The sequence below is a fragment of the Falco punctatus genome (genome assembly GCF_963210335.1).
Source record: "Falco punctatus genome assembly, chromosome: 11".
NCBI classification, from domain to species: domain Eukaryota; kingdom Metazoa; phylum Chordata; class Aves; order Falconiformes; family Falconidae; genus Falco; species Falco punctatus.
In genome coordinates, this window is record NC_137591.1 from 6,828,493 (window position 1) to 6,847,157 (window position 18,665).

The 18,665-nt window shown below is 38.1% G+C and overlaps 1 protein-coding gene across 1 annotated transcript in view; it reads right to left on the reverse strand.

Annotated features, from left to right (window-relative positions):
- DMRTB1 (DMRT like family B with proline rich C-terminal 1) overlaps positions 1-18,665 on the reverse strand; it is an 88,049-nt gene that overhangs the window by 33,777 nt on the left and 35,607 nt on the right. Inside the window, exon 1 of the mRNA XM_080406316.1 lies at positions 1-18,665. This exon is cut by the window's left edge and continues 21,411 nt beyond it; it is cut by the window's right edge and continues 35,607 nt beyond it. The gene's annotated coding sequence lies outside the window, so the exon portion shown is untranslated.

Consider the following 18,665-nt stretch of genomic DNA (forward strand, 5'->3'; position numbering starts at 1 on the left):
TTAAGTCTGGGTAGCAGCATGACAGTTAGCAAGATTAGCCATTGAAGAAATTGGTGCCTAATCTGATTTTGCAGCATGTCAGTCACAGTATGCTAATATCACAGTCTTTAGTGAGCCTCCCCCAGAGATAGATTTGGCCCGCTTAATTTAGCTAGGTCTACAAAGGGTGAAGTCCTATCAGTAAAACATGAAATGTCTGGGAAGCATAAACTCATCCACTAATAGAAGGCAGGACTTTGTAACTCTCTTCTCTCATCACAGCCACATGGATCTACTCTAGGCAGCTTTTTTTTTACCAGGTCTGAACTCTGCATTAAAATCTTCAATGACTGAATTTAAATTAAATCCTATCCATCCTTGCAAAGAGAAATTACAGAGGAAATCCTAAAGCAAAAATATCCATATGGTTCAGAATCAGAATAGAATCCAACCTCTGCAGCAGACTTCAAACAGTGAACTATTTTAATAAATAGAAATTTGCAGGAAGATCAGTAAAAAGCTTTCACAAAGGTTGTCTTTCTCTCCTGGTATAAACAGGCAAGCCACTTCAGTCAGAGAAGAATCATCGTATCAGCATCTTAATATTAGGGTTTAAGTAACATCAGACCATTTATTAGTCCAGGTTTTCCCCCAAAGATAACTGGGTTTATCTTTGTCCAGTAAAGATTAAAAAGAATGTGTGTGACAGAAAAAAATATCTGTGAAGACCTTTTGTTGTCAGATATTTTGGAGCATCTTTTAGGCTGTTCCCTGATGGCTTGAATTCTGATTACTTATCTTCAGTAAGTCAGTATCATATTAGTTCCACTGATCTTGTTGGCTTTGCTTTCTTGTGCAGCAGGTAACGCTGGGGAAAAGCAGAAAAGGTGGAGTCATTATGGATTCTGAAAGAAGTGAAAACAAACACCCACCACAGAGCACTTTGAAGAACATAGGAAACCCTGCAGCACAGTTCTGCCATAACAGCCACCTCATCCCCACAAGCTTTATCTTTCTGAGTGGAAAATTTGCATGGCAATACAGACAAGCTTGTGTGAGAGGTGCAGGCTAAGCCTCAGCTACAGGCAACTAAGAGTGCTTTCCAGCAAAAGAAAAAGACAACTAGGAAATGCACAGTGCTGGACAGAAAATCTTGATGGATTCCAGTTCCCTGATCTACCCAGTCTTGAGGGAAATAATCATTCTACATAAGCATTAGTCTCTGTCCCTGTGTACTCAGTCCATATTTGAGTTTTATGAATCAGCTGTAGAATGGGCGAGGTTTGCAGTGGTATTTAGGTGCTGGAAGCTGCTCCTAGGTAGATAGTACATTTTTTCCAGATGCCTAGGGAGAGGAGATACTTAGTCCCAATAGAAGTCAGGCAGGTCTTTCCTACTAGGAGAAGTATGATACTAGATGCATATCGCTGTGTTCTGAAATGATTTTGAAGGTCTGATCCTTGTTTTGTTTAGCTCATGCTGCCAGACCCCTTGTTCTAAACACTGCAGCTCCTAGGCTGGACTAAGTAAAATCTAAGTTAATCAAAGTTGATTAGTAAAGTGGTCATTAGGAAATACAAAGCAGATACACTCCCTCCTATTCCCACACCTCTCATATCAGATCCACACACTTATCTACATGTCTTCCTTATACATATGTTCAAGGCACAAGGAGATACCTCATCTGGACATGTCTGGGATTTTGCTTCCTTATTATGCAAATAATGTAGGATGTAGCAAATTTGATCGTTTTCAACTGTGAGCTCAGCACTGCAACTCCTTATTAAAGAATAGTTCATCTTTCCTGAAACGTGAGAAGGTTCTTGTCTGTAGTAAGTTTTTTACAAATTGAGGCTGCTTTGTATTGCAAAGGAAAATCTGTTTCGCCTGGTTTCTTCTTCAGCTTATTTGTCATATGGTAGAATTGCTTATGTAGAGTGCAAAGAAGAGAACAGGAGCTCTGGTGCTCGGGGAAGAGCATGTAGATGACCTTAATTTTGCAGATCCCCAAGGTATCAATCAAATAAAATGCAAAGGTTTTGCAGCAAAAAACATGGCATACAAGACTAACATATCAATTGAACCAAGGTGAACAATCAAACTGTTATTAGATAGTTTTTCCTATGAAGTGCTAAAAAGCTAAGGCGCTGCCGCTGAAAAAACAGGGAAGTCAGAGAGGGAAAACATGCACACACATCTATGTGTATTTCAGATGGTGGAACTGGGATATTTTATTCACAGCACATGCTAGTAATTGCTATTTTACAGCACTCCAAACTGCATTAGGGTTTGCATTGATAGATTTGCACATTGATAGCTTTGCACTGATGTCCTCTCAAAGCTGCATGTCCCCCAAAAGCTAATACTGAAAAGGAGAGACTTGCTGAGCTGTGCTAATACATAGCTCTGCAAACTCAGATGCTGACATTCATATGACCCATTGATGATCTTACTGGCTAAAGTGCCATGTTAAGACATTGAGTGTCGATTTGATAGAACCAGAAGATGAAACCACATGTCCAGGCTTTGATACTTGTATTTGACAGCTGGATTCATATCCCATCACAAAATCTCTCTAAAGATATCAGTGTCTCCCAGTGAAGCAAAAACCCCCAAAAGACAAGGGCAGAATCTTCATATGAGAGGAGAAGGGTGAAGCAAAGATGATAAAATATTTTGCCTGGCTAACATACAGATGCAGAATAATTAGATTTGAATTCAGAACGACACCTCTAAATCCAGGATTGAATGACCAGGTATTTTGCAGGCTGACTTCTTCCAACCCAGCCTGTCAGAAAGGCTGAAGCAGACGGGCAGGTGTATGGTCATACCTACCACTGCAGGTACAGTAGCTATGAGGCAAAACCTGAATTTGTGTTGACTTGTATTTACTAACCCTTCCCCACCTGGCAGGGTTCCTCTGCTGAATGTAACAGGAATATTTTTTATTTCCTCTGAGACATGATTTAAGGCTTCTGCAGAATTCAGAACAGCTGTGCAATGTGAAAAAGACAAGGGACAGTACAAAATGCAAGGAAAAGGCAGAGTAAGTGAAATTAAAGCTAAGTGGAGTGACAGTGGGTAATATAAGGAAATAAAAGCATGACCCTTGCTAAGGCTGCAAGCAAGAGCTTATTAAGTTCTGCAGATGTTTTCCCTTGTATTCAGTGGTCTTTTAACCAACTCCGTATCTGAGATTAGGATCAATAGAACTTCTTTTTACCAGTTCCCCAGTGTATAAACACTACTGGTACTAAGAACCAGAAATGGAGGACATCATAATGTTGTTCCACTCACAGAGGACTGCTCTGCACCACTGTGGAGAGCTCATCAGTCTACTCAAGGTGATTTGTAAAGAGATTTTGTGTGGTGTCAGCCTAGCTGTGTATCAGGCAACAGAAGGACAGAGTGAATTATTGAAACAAACAGGCAAAATTTGCATGAAGGTCTAACTTAACTACCCAGTTAGGATTTGTTATATGGCAGATATGCAAAACTGAAATAGAATCTGGAAGAATACTAATAAATTGATAAAATAAGGATTTTTTGATGGGCACTATGGATCCTCATATCCTCTACCTTATCCCACGTACCAGATTAATCTATCTTCTTGTGAAAGAGCCACAGAGAATAAATTGAGAGATGCAGAAACTGCCAAGATAGGACTTGTCAACTTATGTGAAGGGGCTTTCTGATTGATTGAAGATTTTTAGCAAAACCAGCACATGCTTTCCTGCCCTTGCCCAGGACAGCTTCTGTAGAAGGAACTATTAAAGACAAAGATGATGCCTGATTATTTTCAAATGGAAAAATACTTTTATTAAAGGGGGCATATAGTTCACAGGCAATGTTATGACTTAATTTTTATATGCCTCATGAAACTCATAAATAGTAGTTTATCGCAGCAAGTAAAGAACTGCACTAGGGAAATCTTCTGCAAAATAAAGCAACCAAACCAAAACAAAAAATTGCAGTGTTGTATAGCAGCTCCTACAGGGTACTGTCACTGTGGTTATAGTCAGACAGATGGGACTGCAAAACACCTAGAGCTTGACTTGCACATTTAATGTTCCTCTGCTCCAACACAACAGCAATCTTGGGGCCGAGCCATCTCAGGGCATCCATGGCACTGGCTATGAGAAGAGACATTGAGTGACAGGGAGGCATTTGCTGCAGAAGTTCCCAGCATGGTTCTAGCCAGTCACCCCTGGGGAAATAGGCACTCTTACTGTAAGAATAAACTTGCTAGATTGCAGTTGCTAGTACTAGCCCCTTTTCACCAGCCTGTCCTTAAAACAAAAATGACAGGCAGGCAGCCTAGCTCTATATTAGAAATTAGTATGGCTGAGGAAAGAATGTTTTCTAGAAATTAAAGGGAAGAATAACTAGAAAAGCTAGTCACCAGTCTTGGCTATGCTTTTGGCCACCAAAACAGCTTAATGTCCTATATTAAGTTCTTTCTGTAGTAGATATAGACAACAGAGAAAGAGAGAGAGAAGAACTGAAAAGTCATTCCAGTTGTGATACAATAAGCTGATAAATCAGTCCATGAGGAGCAGAACCACAGATGTACAATGCAAAACTGTGTATGCTACAGTGCATCTGAAATTACATTATTAGAGAGTAAATTTGGCCATGTTCTGCACAGCAGAGCCTGAAACAGTCAAAAATCTGTTGTAATTATTCTCTATTTTAGGAGTAGCATTAAACATTTTGATGTGAGATTTAACAAGCAGTATTCTGTGAAGGAAAAAGATCCTTCAGTAGTGTGCTATCTGGGGAAGAAAGTTAATAGACAGTTCATAAGTCATGTGGCAAAGGCACAAGTGGCTTACATACATACATACAGCTTTTAATTCAGTGCCTCTCTCTGCTCATTTCTGGTGTGAGCTTCAAAAAGCCATGACAGGTTGCTCTGAGAAACCCGTCTTTGACTAGCTGTCGCAATTCCTCCTGGATGTGCTCACATTTACTCCTATCTGCCTCATCTGAGAAGTCTGAATTCTCTGAGGTTGGAGCAGTCACAGTGTCTACATGCTTCGCTTCCCATGGTAGGCCCTGATCTCAGCAGGGGCTTAACGTGTCACTGATAATGAAAACTGTAGCCACTACCTTTGGGGAGTGTATGTGGGAATGGTCTGACCTCGTTTCATCCCAAGGCAGGGGTGATACTCAGTACTTTTCTTAAATGCCTATGATCGAGAGGCAAGTGGTAACATGAATTTACTTTCCTTTGGAGAGAAGCCTTGCTTTTTCTCTTCTCACAAGAAGCATTTTTAACAAAATACAGACTCCTCAATCATGTGTGTCACAAGCTGCTGCAAAAACTGCTAGGACTTCAGTTTCCAGGAAAAAGAGGCTGCTTTTACTGAGACAGACTTAGGTGCACAGGAATTTCCAGGGACTCTGTCTTTCCTCCTGCATTTTGCAGCCTCTTTTCACTACTTTATTGTAAGTTTGGACTGACAGTCCACTGGAGTGGTCTGGGGAGAGTTTGTCTGCATGCAGTCTTTTTATCTGAAAGACCATCATGTCAGCACATCATTTGCAAATGTTAGTGCAACAGGAATTACTTGAAAGGTGTTCATCAGTATGCATACAGCAGCTGCTGTGCACAAATATGTATGAAATTTTGATCACTGGTATTGAAATGGTGATCCTGAATATAAATTAGGAGGCTTCTAAATATATAAAATTTCAGTTAAATGGGAACCAAGTAAATACTGCATTTTAAAATTGTAGACATCTTCCATTTTAAAAAGGGAAATCTGATGTTAGTTCTTTCTTCAGGCTAGCTAAAGCCCTTTAGGGGATGTAAAAAAAATAATCCTTAAAATAGTACAGACGTTTAAATTTGAAAAATAATTGCCTAGGCATAAGCAAGACTTTTATCATGCATGTGAAGCTTTTAAATCTTTAGATGCTGTTGAGATATGAAAGATAGTACACAAAAATGCTTACCTGTGCAATACCTTTCTATTGTCTGCTCAGGGAATAAGTTCTCAAATAAATTGATTATCCTAAACAAACAAAAACCCCCTCTAAACAGAGATAGAATGTACTGTATCTGGTTCCAGCTACCACTTGTGAGGAGTTTGCCTTTACATCATGCTTACTATGGCAGCTCTCTGAAAACCATTAAATCATTGGTCATCTTCTTCTTCCCCTAACATTAAAGAAGAAGAAAAAATTCTTATCATTAGAGATGTAGAAAAGCCAACTTCAAATTTTCTTCAACTCCCTTTGCACAGGAGCTGAAATCCACCTTCCTTTTGTGTTGTCAGCTGTAATCGTGTGAGCAGCAGTTCATACAGTCAATACAGAACCTCACATAGGAAAGACAGCAGTAATTTTTTCTTGCTTTACCAGTCCTTGTCTAGCAAACCCTATTTAATTACCTGTCTTTCTAACAGAGGCTTTTAATTCAACCTGCGAGAAACACCTTGCATCAACAGTGCAATCTTTCAAGTTTGTAAACAGTACATTTATTTATGGTTTTGAGGCAAAGCTTTTCTATCATCAAAATACTAAGAATTACCTAGCAAGATCCCAGTGCTTCTCCTTGTTTAGGAGCTGTTACTGCCTTCACGCCAAATTGCACTTGAGGAGCAAATCTGCTATGTGATAGGACTTGCTGTGTGTTCAGTCATGTTCTGTAGCTTCTGTGCATTTTCCTTGTACAAGAAACACACGGTATGTTAGTACTGCACATGTTCAAATCACCATGATGTAAATATTTAATTAGTTATCTGTTTGTCTTCAGCCAGTCTATGCTTAAGACATCAAATAGGTATGCTTTAATTTTGGAAAAAAATGAATGCAATGAATAGTAAAGGAAATAATGGGAAAGGATATAAAAAAAACAAAAATCATTTGGGAATAACAGTTCAGAAGGCAGCACATTACTGGTAGACTATTATCTCAGTCTCCAAAATAGCATTGGTACAAGATGCATCTGTGAAATAGAGCCACTATCTTTGTGGTGAAACATTACAGTGTAGCATTACTTGCAGTATATTAGGCATGCTGTACAGCACTCTGTCCTGCTGCTGTATGTTTTGGATTGTGTACAAGCTGGACTTCTCCAAAATGTCAGGATGGGAACACAAACACTAATAAATCCAACAACTGTAGTTATCCTGTTTTCCCTCAGATACAGTCCATGGATCTATGGAAGACAATCCTCTACTTTTAGCCATATTCCATATTCCATCCTGGAAGAAGGAGGAGTGAATGCATTTTCATGCTCTGCTGGGTCCACACTTTCCTCTTACACTGCATATTACTGTTGTCACCCACTTGTGTTTTCTCTGACTTTCTGCAAACTCGTTGGGTCCTGAGCATATTGTTTGGTGCTCACACATCATGCCATATGTGCTGCCACATGAGTGTATTGCACACTAGGCAATGTGTGTTTTGTTTTCTGATACCTCCAACGTGCCCCTGTTTTAGCATTTAACTGTGAAATTGCAGCAAAAGGAGGCTCCTCGTTTTTGGTTGTCTCAGAAATCTAGTTGTATAGGTTTAATCAATAAAGGTAATCAATCAATGACTTGACAACTCTCTGTCAACAGTTTTGACATGACAATTATTTTTGAACCATATGGAGATGAGTGAAATTAGTGCTATCTTATGTATCTTCGACTGTCCTCCCAAATCACCTTCATCAGATTTCTGCATAGCTGTCCACACCAGTTATATTGGAGACTGTGTTTTTGGCCTGACATCATCTCCCATTTTATCCCCACCACAGCAAGTTACAAACTATGATCCTGACAAACATTCTGCCCTCACTGCAAGTACAAATACGGCACCTGAGTTTCCTCCTTATTCATTGGTATAAGTGGAGCAACTCCACTGAAATCGATGAAATTATGTGACTGCAAAAGTTGTGCAATATGATAAGTGGTTTGAGAGCACTGCAAAAAACAAAAAGCAAGTTTTTCTTAACTTGATACACCTGCTTAACCTCATGCCCTGCTGTATACTAATGCATAGCTTTGCCTTTCAATCAGGATTGTTATGTACAGTGTAATTTCCAAACAGAAGTCCTTCTTAAATGACACGTAAATGAATTTTCAAATTTATTTATTCTGTTTCATGACAGACTTTTATTTCTGGCATGAACTAGACTTCAAATAAAACTTTACCTGAGGCTCTGAGGATTTAACAAGTAGCAGGTTGGTTTTTTTTGTGTATAAGACTTCTACAAATCAATGAGGCTGAGTTCTGATCCGGAGTGTCTGGTCTTTGTGATATTTAATTTCCCGATATTTTATGACATATTTCCTCTTCCTAGTTAGAGTATGTGATTAGAGGAAAAAACATTTTGAGTGGGTGAAAATCATCCCCCTAAGAGACAAGTACTTACAAGCACAAATCCTACTCATGCCCTATTGAAAATTAAGAAACACTGCAGACACTTTGTGCTAGCCATAGGAAAGTCATCTGATACATGTTTCTGTGTGGGTTTTTATTTCTTTAATGATGGTAATATTTATGCAATCAGTAAGCATATATACGAAGAGAAGGCTTGGGAAAAAAAAAACCCCAACATTTCAGTGGAATGGCATTTCCAATTGCATCTAATATAGTTAATGTTGTACTGATAAAATGCAGGTCTTGCTGATTACAATACATATCCTTTACTTCATTTCCTTTGCAGGCAGCAAGAAAGCTATCATTCAGATTTTTCTCTTAGTCTACATCTGTCTTAGGCAGTATTCTCAGTGTATAGTACCGTAACAGCATCATGTAAGTTGATGGCTTAATGCCTGATCCTGTTGTTCAAGCCATTTCAGTGAGCAGAAGGGTTCCACAAAATTTGAGAGGTGCGTGAACATCTGAAACTCTTAAGTTAAAGAGGGAAAGCTGCTGATCAGCTGCAAAAGCAATCAATTAATTTTATACCCTTTCCCTCTTCTTGCTTACCACAGTGCAAGAGTGAAGTTGCAGACTGAACAATGATACAGGCAACAGAAATATTCATGTACAAAGCGAAGTCATGCATCTTTTCAAAGGTGCTAAGATGGAAATCTAAAAACCAATAAAGTAATGGATTCACCATCTCCAGTGAGTTGGCATCTATTCACTTACAGTAAACTGCACTTTTGTGCAAAGACCTATGCACTGTTTCAGTATCATTTGAGCTCAGTATTGCCCCTTTCAGTGGGAATATATGTGTTCTTTAGTACACTTATTTTCATTCAAATTTATAATTCACTGACTCGTCTCACTGGTCACAATCATCTTCTTTCTATCTAGGCATCAGAACTGTTCCTTACTCATATGACAATCCTGTTAACTGAATCTTTTCTGCAGTAATTGAAGAAAATAACTTGTAGTTATTGTAGTTGATATGGGCATAAAGAGAAGCTTGGCTTGAAATACAACATGGAAAGCTGGGAATGGAGACCTAGAATTTTGCCACTGATGGGTAACTTGATGAAACTGCTCAGTGGATTTTTGTATTTGTTTGTATCCCTGTCACTCTAAATCAAAATTGACAATGGTAAATGTACAGACTCATATTTTGTTTTTTCTTTAATTCACATATATTATAAAGTTAGTTACTAATCCTGTATGTCACACCGATTTTAGAGGATGTTAAAACAAGAACGAACTTTGTGATGCATAAAATCGTAAGTAGAAACAGTTCAACAGAATAAAGCAATGATTATTGCAATGTACAAACATGAAAGCTGCCCTGAGGAGGTCCCTTAAACACATCGTTATAAGAAATGCTTACAAATTGGGTTTTCCATGTCACTAAAGTCTACTGCTACAAAATACTCCATCACTCAAAGCAAAACTGGAAAGATGCCTCTGGCAGAGTGGAATCACTCAAAAGCATAGGGATAGATCATGCCCAGCCTGTGAAAGACAACAAAAGAAACATTTCTGTGTCCATTCTGGGTCACTCCTGTTTTCCTGTTGGGCAGCAGTTCCAAAACTCTTATTTATTTTCATTAGACCTGCTCCCACTGTAAATTCTGTCTTTAGTCATACATGTAAATTTAATTCCATATTTGAGAAGTAGATCTGGTGGTTCTGTCTTTGTTCATTGCTTTAAGAGTACAGTTGCTAAGGTCTTGCCTGGTTGGTGCTCATTTTTACTCCAATGTTGTGGTCATACAAACATGTGTGTGTAAGTGTAAGAAAGAGAGCAAGAGCAGAAATGGGGAAGAAGGAAAGAAATAAATGTTAGTCCTTTCTTCAGAATACATTCTCAGAGATGCCTGGATATCTTCAATTTTATTTTTCAGAACTACAACTCCTTTCTCCAGAGTTTTTACCCTGCTTTACAAGCAGGGGAATGTTATCTTCCCTTTCAGAGAAACAGAAAAATTTACACACAGTTTATGCCCAAAGTTATCCAACAATTTCTGTTTCATGTTTTGTTTGTGTTTTTTTTTTAAATTGTGTTATTCATCAAATATATTCCCTCATCTAATTCATATCTCTCAAAATGTCTACCTACAAAATACCTATTTTTGCATGGGTTGAGCTTTTTTTGGCCTTAAAATGTCATTCCTTTGGTGCAGAGACTGAGTCTTTTGCAAAAAAGCACCCAGGTGAACTGCCAAGTCAAGACTCAATAGAATAATGCCACCTGAGGGAGGCTTTGAAAATAATAATTAGCTATCCTTGCTCCTGGATTTGTATTTTAATCTATAAATTCTCCTATTTTGCAAGTTCTAGGGAAGTTTAGTTATAATTTTTGCTTTTCTACTGCAGCAGTAATTTATCACAAAGTGATATTTTAAAGCAGGTCAGTAAAACTTTGATCTCAATTTTTTAAATATAGCTGTCTTTTGCCTGACATCCAGTAACTTAAAGAGTATATGATTTACAGACAGTGCATGCTCAGCACTTCCTGAAAGCAAAGTCCCCGTCTTGTCTTTCATGTTCAAAAAGAGAAGCATCCCAAAACATCAGACACATTTTGGAAGTCAAAGTGAATCTTCGCTATAGCATATTTGGTGTCACTGACTGATTTACTTTTTTCTCTGTGTGTTTGGGCATAAGATACAGAGATTACTAAATCTCTCTTGTAGCCTACGTATGTGGAGTAGAATAGATGATCCTTGAAAAATAATTCTTATGTTTGTGTTCATTATTTTCAAAACCTCAAGCTATTTAGGTCTCTGAAAATAACCATTCAGCAGCATTAGAGGTTCTTCATGAAGCAAGTCTGTTCCATTACACTGAAACACCCAGCCTGAAGGAAGATGACTGATCAAATTGTCATCTGCATCTTTCAGACTTCACACCTGCTTGGAGTCAAGACAGTTTTCCATTCATAGACTTTCTCCCCTCATCATGTTGGCCAAAGCAATTCTTAGTAGTACTGAGCTGAAACAGCAGGTAATTCATACTTGTAAATAAAGGACCAGCTTCTACTGATGCAGATGCATGCAAAACAACACAGTTGTTACACTGAAACCTTTTCACTGCTAATACAGACTGAAAGGCAGAGTCTTACTTCCTGCCATAACATGCATTTACTCATCCCTTTATCACCACAGAGCAGAAGTGGTTTTCACCTGTCACAAAACTACTGGAACTCGTCTTCGTGCCACTAGCATAAGGGTTTCTTTGAAAATTTCATGGGAGAGCCATTTGCATGCAGTACATTGTGGACATGCTCCAAATGCTGCTGCACCAGAGGCATACAAATGTAGAAATCTTATAAAATAGGGTTTGTCATGGCTAGTCCTTGAGAGGCGGCATATTGGAAAGAGAAAAATAAATGTATTAATTGAGACCATAGCCATTCATCCCTTATGAGAAGCGTGTCATCTGCCCTCCATTGGTAGTGCTAGTCAATGCCAACTTTAGAGAGACCTTCACATGAAGAAATCTCTGAAGAGACAAGTGGGAATGTACACGGACTTAAGGATTGATATGGAGCGGCTGCAACATTTGCAAATAAAATTTCTAAGGCCTTTGATTCAGGAGATGCAGATGTGCATACTGGGGTATTTATGGCTTAGTTTATGTCTAGTAAATAATGAAGTGGCAACAATGGGCAAAAAAAAGGGAAGGTCTTTCCTGACACAGAAAGAACTTGCATAACCATATTACAAGATCCATACAAATGCAGGGATTAATGAACAGCAAGGCATGTAGATGAAGGGCATAATGTATATTTTCAGCATCTCACTTTTTTTGCTATCACAGATCCTGTAGGTAGCAGAAATAACCAGCAGTATGATTCATCATTTTACTGTATAGTATATCCTTTGCTTTTATCATCTTTCACTGATGTGATATATAAAACTTGGTGATTTCTGGATATTTTGTTTTCTATTCAGTAAAATATGTTTACTGCGGTCTCAAGGTATGTGCAACTTATAAACAACAATTAAAACATAAGGAACTGGCACAGCAGTTCAAAATATATCTCCCCAGATGGCAGGGAAGACAAATGATTGTGTTCTTATCAGTTATCTAACTGGCATAAAAATATTTTGAATCTTTCATTGTCTGTTCCCTGCCTATTTGAGGACAAATTCAGTATGGAAGTGCATTGGTTGTTCCCCTATAGGAACTAAGATTCTGAGACTGAAAAGGAGACACTTTTACTTCTTCATCAGAAGAGAAAGGATGTGCACATGGGTTGAGAATAGATCTCTGAGTCAGGAATCCTGCACTATTTCCTGTGGAATATGCTTCAGTTTAGGAGATCAGAAAAGGTAGTTGAAAAACCGTATTATTAGGAAGCTTAAATTTGCCATACATGGAGCCACATCCCTATGTCAAACAGGGCTATTCAAGTTGAAAATGTTAATAACTTCATTAATGATTTCAATGAGGTGTTAGAGAACATTATGATTAAATTTTCAGATTAACACCAGGATTGAAGGGCTGCAAGCATTTTGGAAGATAGGATTAGTATTCAAAGCAGTGTTTATAAATTAATGTGAAGTTTATAAAAAAATGTGAAGACAACTTGGTAAGAACAAGGGCAACACAGGTAGGAATGATCGCTACAACATCAGGAAAAAAGAATGACTGGCTAGAGAGAGTTCTGCAGAAAGGAGTCTAGGGGACTTCAGCAGATCATAAATTGGACTTCAGTCAACAGTGTTGTACTATTGTGCAAATACCAAACACTTGAGCTGTCCGAACTGAAGCACAGCACGTAAGTGCTCCATGTTTCCTTCACCTCAACAATCTGACCCATTTGGCACATCGCACTTCGAGAAAGATTTGGACCAACTAGTCCTCAACAATGGTAGCCAGAGGATCAGAGGTCAAAAAAACCATGGCTTTGAGGTTGAAGAAGTTGGGATAGTCCAAGGATGTCAGGGTTGATGGGGGTGGGGGAAAGAGAAAAAAAAAATTACCATGTAGTAATAAGAAACTTCTTCTTACATCTGTATTCTGTCAGTAGCGTTCTGTTATCATTGGACTTCTAAGGAAATATCTCTAGACAGTGCATTTAGCTTTTTTACTCGCCTACAGTATAAAAATATTTAAATCCGTTTTCTTGGATAAACAGATAGGAGGATGTCAAAGAAGTCCCATTTTTCTAGGCCAATTTGACAGAAATAATTCAAATATTGCTGTTTGTTGTTACCTAATATGACTTTAAATTTGAAATGCAATAGAAATGACTGACTTTGTGGTGGAAATACTGGAGTTTGAATTAGACTTTGTATTTAGCTGCTCTTAATAAAAGAGATTTCCCATACTTTCAAGTATGTAGCTCAGCAGGAACAGGAAAATTATTAATGTTGTTACTATATGACTTGTTAGCATTTCACATTTATTTTAACTGTTTATTTTATGGTGTGCTTAGATCTTTCTGGGATCCACATCAACTAGGACACTAGTGATTTTTCTTTTTCTTGTCTTTTCCAGAAGAGGATGGAATTGGGAGTGGTTTACAAGCATCAAAGTGGTAGATGAGCAAATCATGCTATGGACATTAGCACTTAATTCTCCCCTTTTAACAAACAAAAACATTTATTTTCCTTGGTTTTGTCTCAAAACTAAGTACAGAATGAAAACAAAAGCAAAAAAAAAAAAAAAAGGGAACACTGCTGTTCTGAGCCTCTGTTACTTTGCTGATGCTAATTTTCAGATTAAGATAAAAGGGGTTTTTTTTGGTAAGAGATCATGCCATTCTGCAGACATAGGTGGACTTTTTCTGAGAGCATCATAGTAATTTTGCCCTTGACCATTTGTATCAGAATAGACATGTGGAAACATCTATGATTGTGCAGCTATGTAATTTTAAAATTATTTTAATGAAGTGATATGTAGTTCATTTAACTATTTTTCAAACATCAACTGTTTCACCAATAAATCTCTGAAACTTACCTAGCATTTGAAGTATCAGCCCAAGAATGTAGAAGGGCTTTAGAGACAGCTTGTGGCTGTCCATGTCTATTGATGATCCTCAGCCTCTTCTGCATTCACTCATGTCACAGGTATTTTTCCAGCAGGTATTGTTTTCCTTTATCTGATGAGCACTGGATTTATGTCCAGGGTATATAGAGTTGACTTGTCTACACAAAGATAGACAGTGCCTTACATTGATAAACTAGTAATTTATTTTCAAGGTTAGTTATTAGGGGCATAGCTAACACTTCTGGTTAGGATATTTTATTAAGATCTGAATCAAAGTTTTAAGATTCAAACAGCTAGGAATGGATAATACTTTGCAGGGCACCTTCAGTGATTACAGCAATTTTCTTAGAATAACATGCTCTTCCATGAAGTGCATCTGTAATTATTTATCTCATTAATTGGATAATCTGCTTTTATCAGCCTGACCATATGAAAATGCATTTCAACATACAGACACAATGCTAATGCTTTGTGTGTGTTTTTATTAATTTTTCAGCCTTTGAAGTATTAGTGTCTTCAGAATGTATCTGTGCAGCAAAGATACTAAATTTTTTGTCACTGTCTTAGGACTAGTATGCATAGCATCATTACAGATGCATCCAACTTCGGTGTACTATACTGCCTTGGTATCTTTCATACTGCCTTTACATGATGAATCTTTCTTTTCCTCAATACTTTTTTAGGAATTTTTTTTCTTATATTATGGTCTGGTTTGATCTTTCCACTTTGTTAGTCTTTCATTTTGCCCACTAAACTAACTTAATAATCTTCAAGGACAAAATCAATCTAGATCTTGACACTGGATTTTGCCTTCCTATAGCTGAATGAGGTTTGGAAATTTTACATGAGCAATTACTAGTTCTTTAATTCTTCTTTGAGAACATGCTTACTTCAGGGGCTTAATTGAGGCTGACTGGGCTGTATTTACCTGAGTCCTCTTTTTTGTCTTTTTTATAGGTGGGTTTTGCCTTTCTCAAATCATTGGGGTCATAGGACTAGTCCAGCTCTTCTCCCAGTGTTTCTGACACAAGAGATCCAGGGAATCAGGTTGGCAAAGACTGGCTATTGATGCCGCACACCAACAGAGGACCCTTATTGGGATGATCTGGGATTACCCTGATTTTATACAATGGGACAAAAGAAGACTACAAAAAAAGACTATCTGATTCTTTATTTTAAATTATAAATAACTTGCACCCCTCTGCATGTAAACAAGGGACTAATGAAACTCTTTTGGTGTGCTTTAGCTGAGGATCTGGCAAGAGCTTACATCCCAGAACAGTGTTTTATTCAACCAGCATAGTAAAAAGGAGATCAATGTGTATTGGTGTCTGGTGATAGGGATGATAAGGCATGGAAGGAGATAGCAGCACCAATGGAAAAGGACATGCACACTACAAAAAATGATAGTAAAAGGCAGTTATGTGTGACCTAATTTCTATTCAGACAAGTACAATACTATGAAGGCAAGTTACCAAATGGAATAGTAATATAGGGAAATCTCTTTGCCAGATACTGAAGGCAAATTGGAAGGAATGTGCCCAAACAGTGGTGAACGATTTCAAGCAGCTGTTTTCTCATGTAAGAGGTGTTAATGTATTCCAAGGATTTTACAGCTTTCTGTATACATGAAGTAATTTGCTGGAAATAGCAGTACAAGGGAAAGCCATAGCTACATAATACCAATGTGAGGAACTGCTAAAGTCGCTGGAATCACTTTGCCCCAAGGTACAGAGGAAATGAGACTTCAGCATCACAGTGTGATATCATGCTCCTTTAGGAGGTAACTTGTCCTTTATCTAAGGTTTTATCTTTCAGAGGAGACAGACAGTACCATGAAACAGAGACTATGGAAATTTCTAAAATAAATTAGAAGAAATTAAGAATGGGAAGAGCTCTCTTAAGATGTGGTTATCTCTCTGGCTGTCATGTGGGTTACTGAATGTACTCCCTACAGCCTCAAGGATCTGTGTGAAAGAGGACAGAGTCATATTTAGTTGTGCTAACTTAGGCAGAGGAAGTGATTTCAACTCATAATATATAAATCAATGATTTGTTCTTAATAATCAATAATAAATGAACTATAAAAACTGGAATCTTTACTCAGCTCAATAAACTGTTGGACAACTGTGAAGCAGCAGGCTTCTAAGATGTTCTGCTTTATGCAATGTTACATTCTGTAATGTAAGCAACTCTTAAGGCCATCTCAAATAACATGCATAACCTTAGAACCTGTCTATGATTCTCTGTCCGGCTCTACAGAACAAAGTTGTGCAAGCAGAGCTATGACAATGTGGCAAGGTTACAAACTTTATGATTTTTATTAGCATACTCAGGGTAGCAAAATCCCTGGTGTGAACACAGCTGTTCCAGGAATGATTTTTTTCAGCTTGCTTCATGTTGTTTAGAGAGGTTGTGTTAACTTCTCCTAAAAAAATAACCAACCCCGTTCCTTCTGCCATGGTATGCTGTGTTTCCAGCAGCTCTGTGTGCACAGTGGCTGCAGTAAAGGTACAGCTTGAGGCCATATGGGTTCAGAAAAAGTGATCCTGTTTTGCACTACCCTTAGTTTTCTGTGTAGCAAAGTTTTGTATGTGTTCTCTGCATACTACCTGCCACAAGGTAGAGAGTTCTCTGTGTACTGCCTGCTGTGAGCTGTATGTTGGGCAGTATGGAAGGGCATTTTGTAGGACACTGGGAAAACACTAATAATTATTGATTTCATATGTCTTGAGTTATTCAGAGCTTCTACTTAAGGAAGCTTCTTTTAATTCAGGATTTTCTCTGTTTCATGAGAAATAAGGTACATACTTATCCTCTCTTACACAATCAGCTTCAGTGGAATGAAAACCTTGTGGTTAATTCCCTCCAGGGCTGGGACAGGTATTGCTAATTCCTCTATTTTCTGACAGCTAACCCTTGCAGTTGTTCATCCTGTAACATAAACCAGCTGATGTTAAGTCATCTGTAAGTGGAAGGAGGACCAGACAGTGGAAGAGCAGCCAGCTTTCACTTTAAGCAAGTTAACAATATTTTCTCACTGCATGGGGCTCCACCAGGCCATCCACTACACTGATGCACTAATTTTTTATATTCAACCTGAGAAACAAAGTCTTTCATCTGTAGAAGAACAGTGTTCCCCATTACATACAGGATACACTAAACTGATGCAAGTGGCCAGCTGGGGCGGCCCCCAGAGACTGGCAAGAGAATATGAGGGAGAAATAATAGTGCAACAGCCATTGCACTTCATGTTATTGTAAAGATTGTAAAGAAATACCTGCCTTAAACTGAGACTCAGTGGTGCAGCAGTGGAATCCAAGGAGTTTCCTTCCAGCATGATTCCTGCTATCATGGTGCATAAATTTTCTGTTTGTCGAAAGAGGGGCTTATAGTGTTGTTGCTAATGACCGAAGAAATGCACAAAAAGTGGTTTTGAAATATTCTACCCTTAAGTAGTTAAATGCCGCTTTCTAATATGGTTAAGTTTGAATAAGTAAAATGTCCTTCAACAGGCTATTTAGCCATCCAACAGCAAAGAAATAATATTTGCAAAGAGTATTAGAACTGTTGCTCATCTCCAAGAACTGCTCCTTAGGGAAGCTCTGAGTTTGTGTACTGGATGCTTGTCTGCTTTGGCACCTTTTTTTCATCTCTCCCTCTTTCTTCATATCTCTATCCCATAAAACTAATCCTACCACAAATCAGTTCCTGTAAGATGTATGCAGATCTGTCCCAAATAACTCAGGAACGGGGATTGGTATAGGAGACAAGAAAGCTGCAAGGGTGAATTGAATGGATGTGACATCTCTATTCTCCACTTCTGCATTATGGCTCTTATTTTCCTTGAGGAATGAGACAAATGGGGCTTGTTTCCAAGCTAGTGAGTATAAAGTTGAAGTAATTGCATCCGCAAATATGTGGTCATGGTTTATATGGTTGAAATAAATGACATTGTGTCTCGGTGTTCAGTGATGTAGAAAACACAGTTGGAGACAGAAACATATTTATTTTTCTTTTTTCTTTTTTTCTTCTCCCTGATTAACCAACATGTCGCATCCTCCTTTTATCTGAACTCTACCTGATGTTGTGATAAGCAGCTGTGTGCTCATTGGAGTACAATCTGCAACAAAACACCTGTGACATGGACATTTGCAAGAGATTTTAATGGTGCTCCTCCAACATTAAACATGGTCTGATTTGTTATTCACTTTGTGAAATCCTGAGTATACAGCACAAGGAGAAACATAGATTTGTTATGCTTTAGCAAACAAACAGCATTTGTGAAAGAGCCAAAATAATGCTATCCACGTCTTAAATACAGG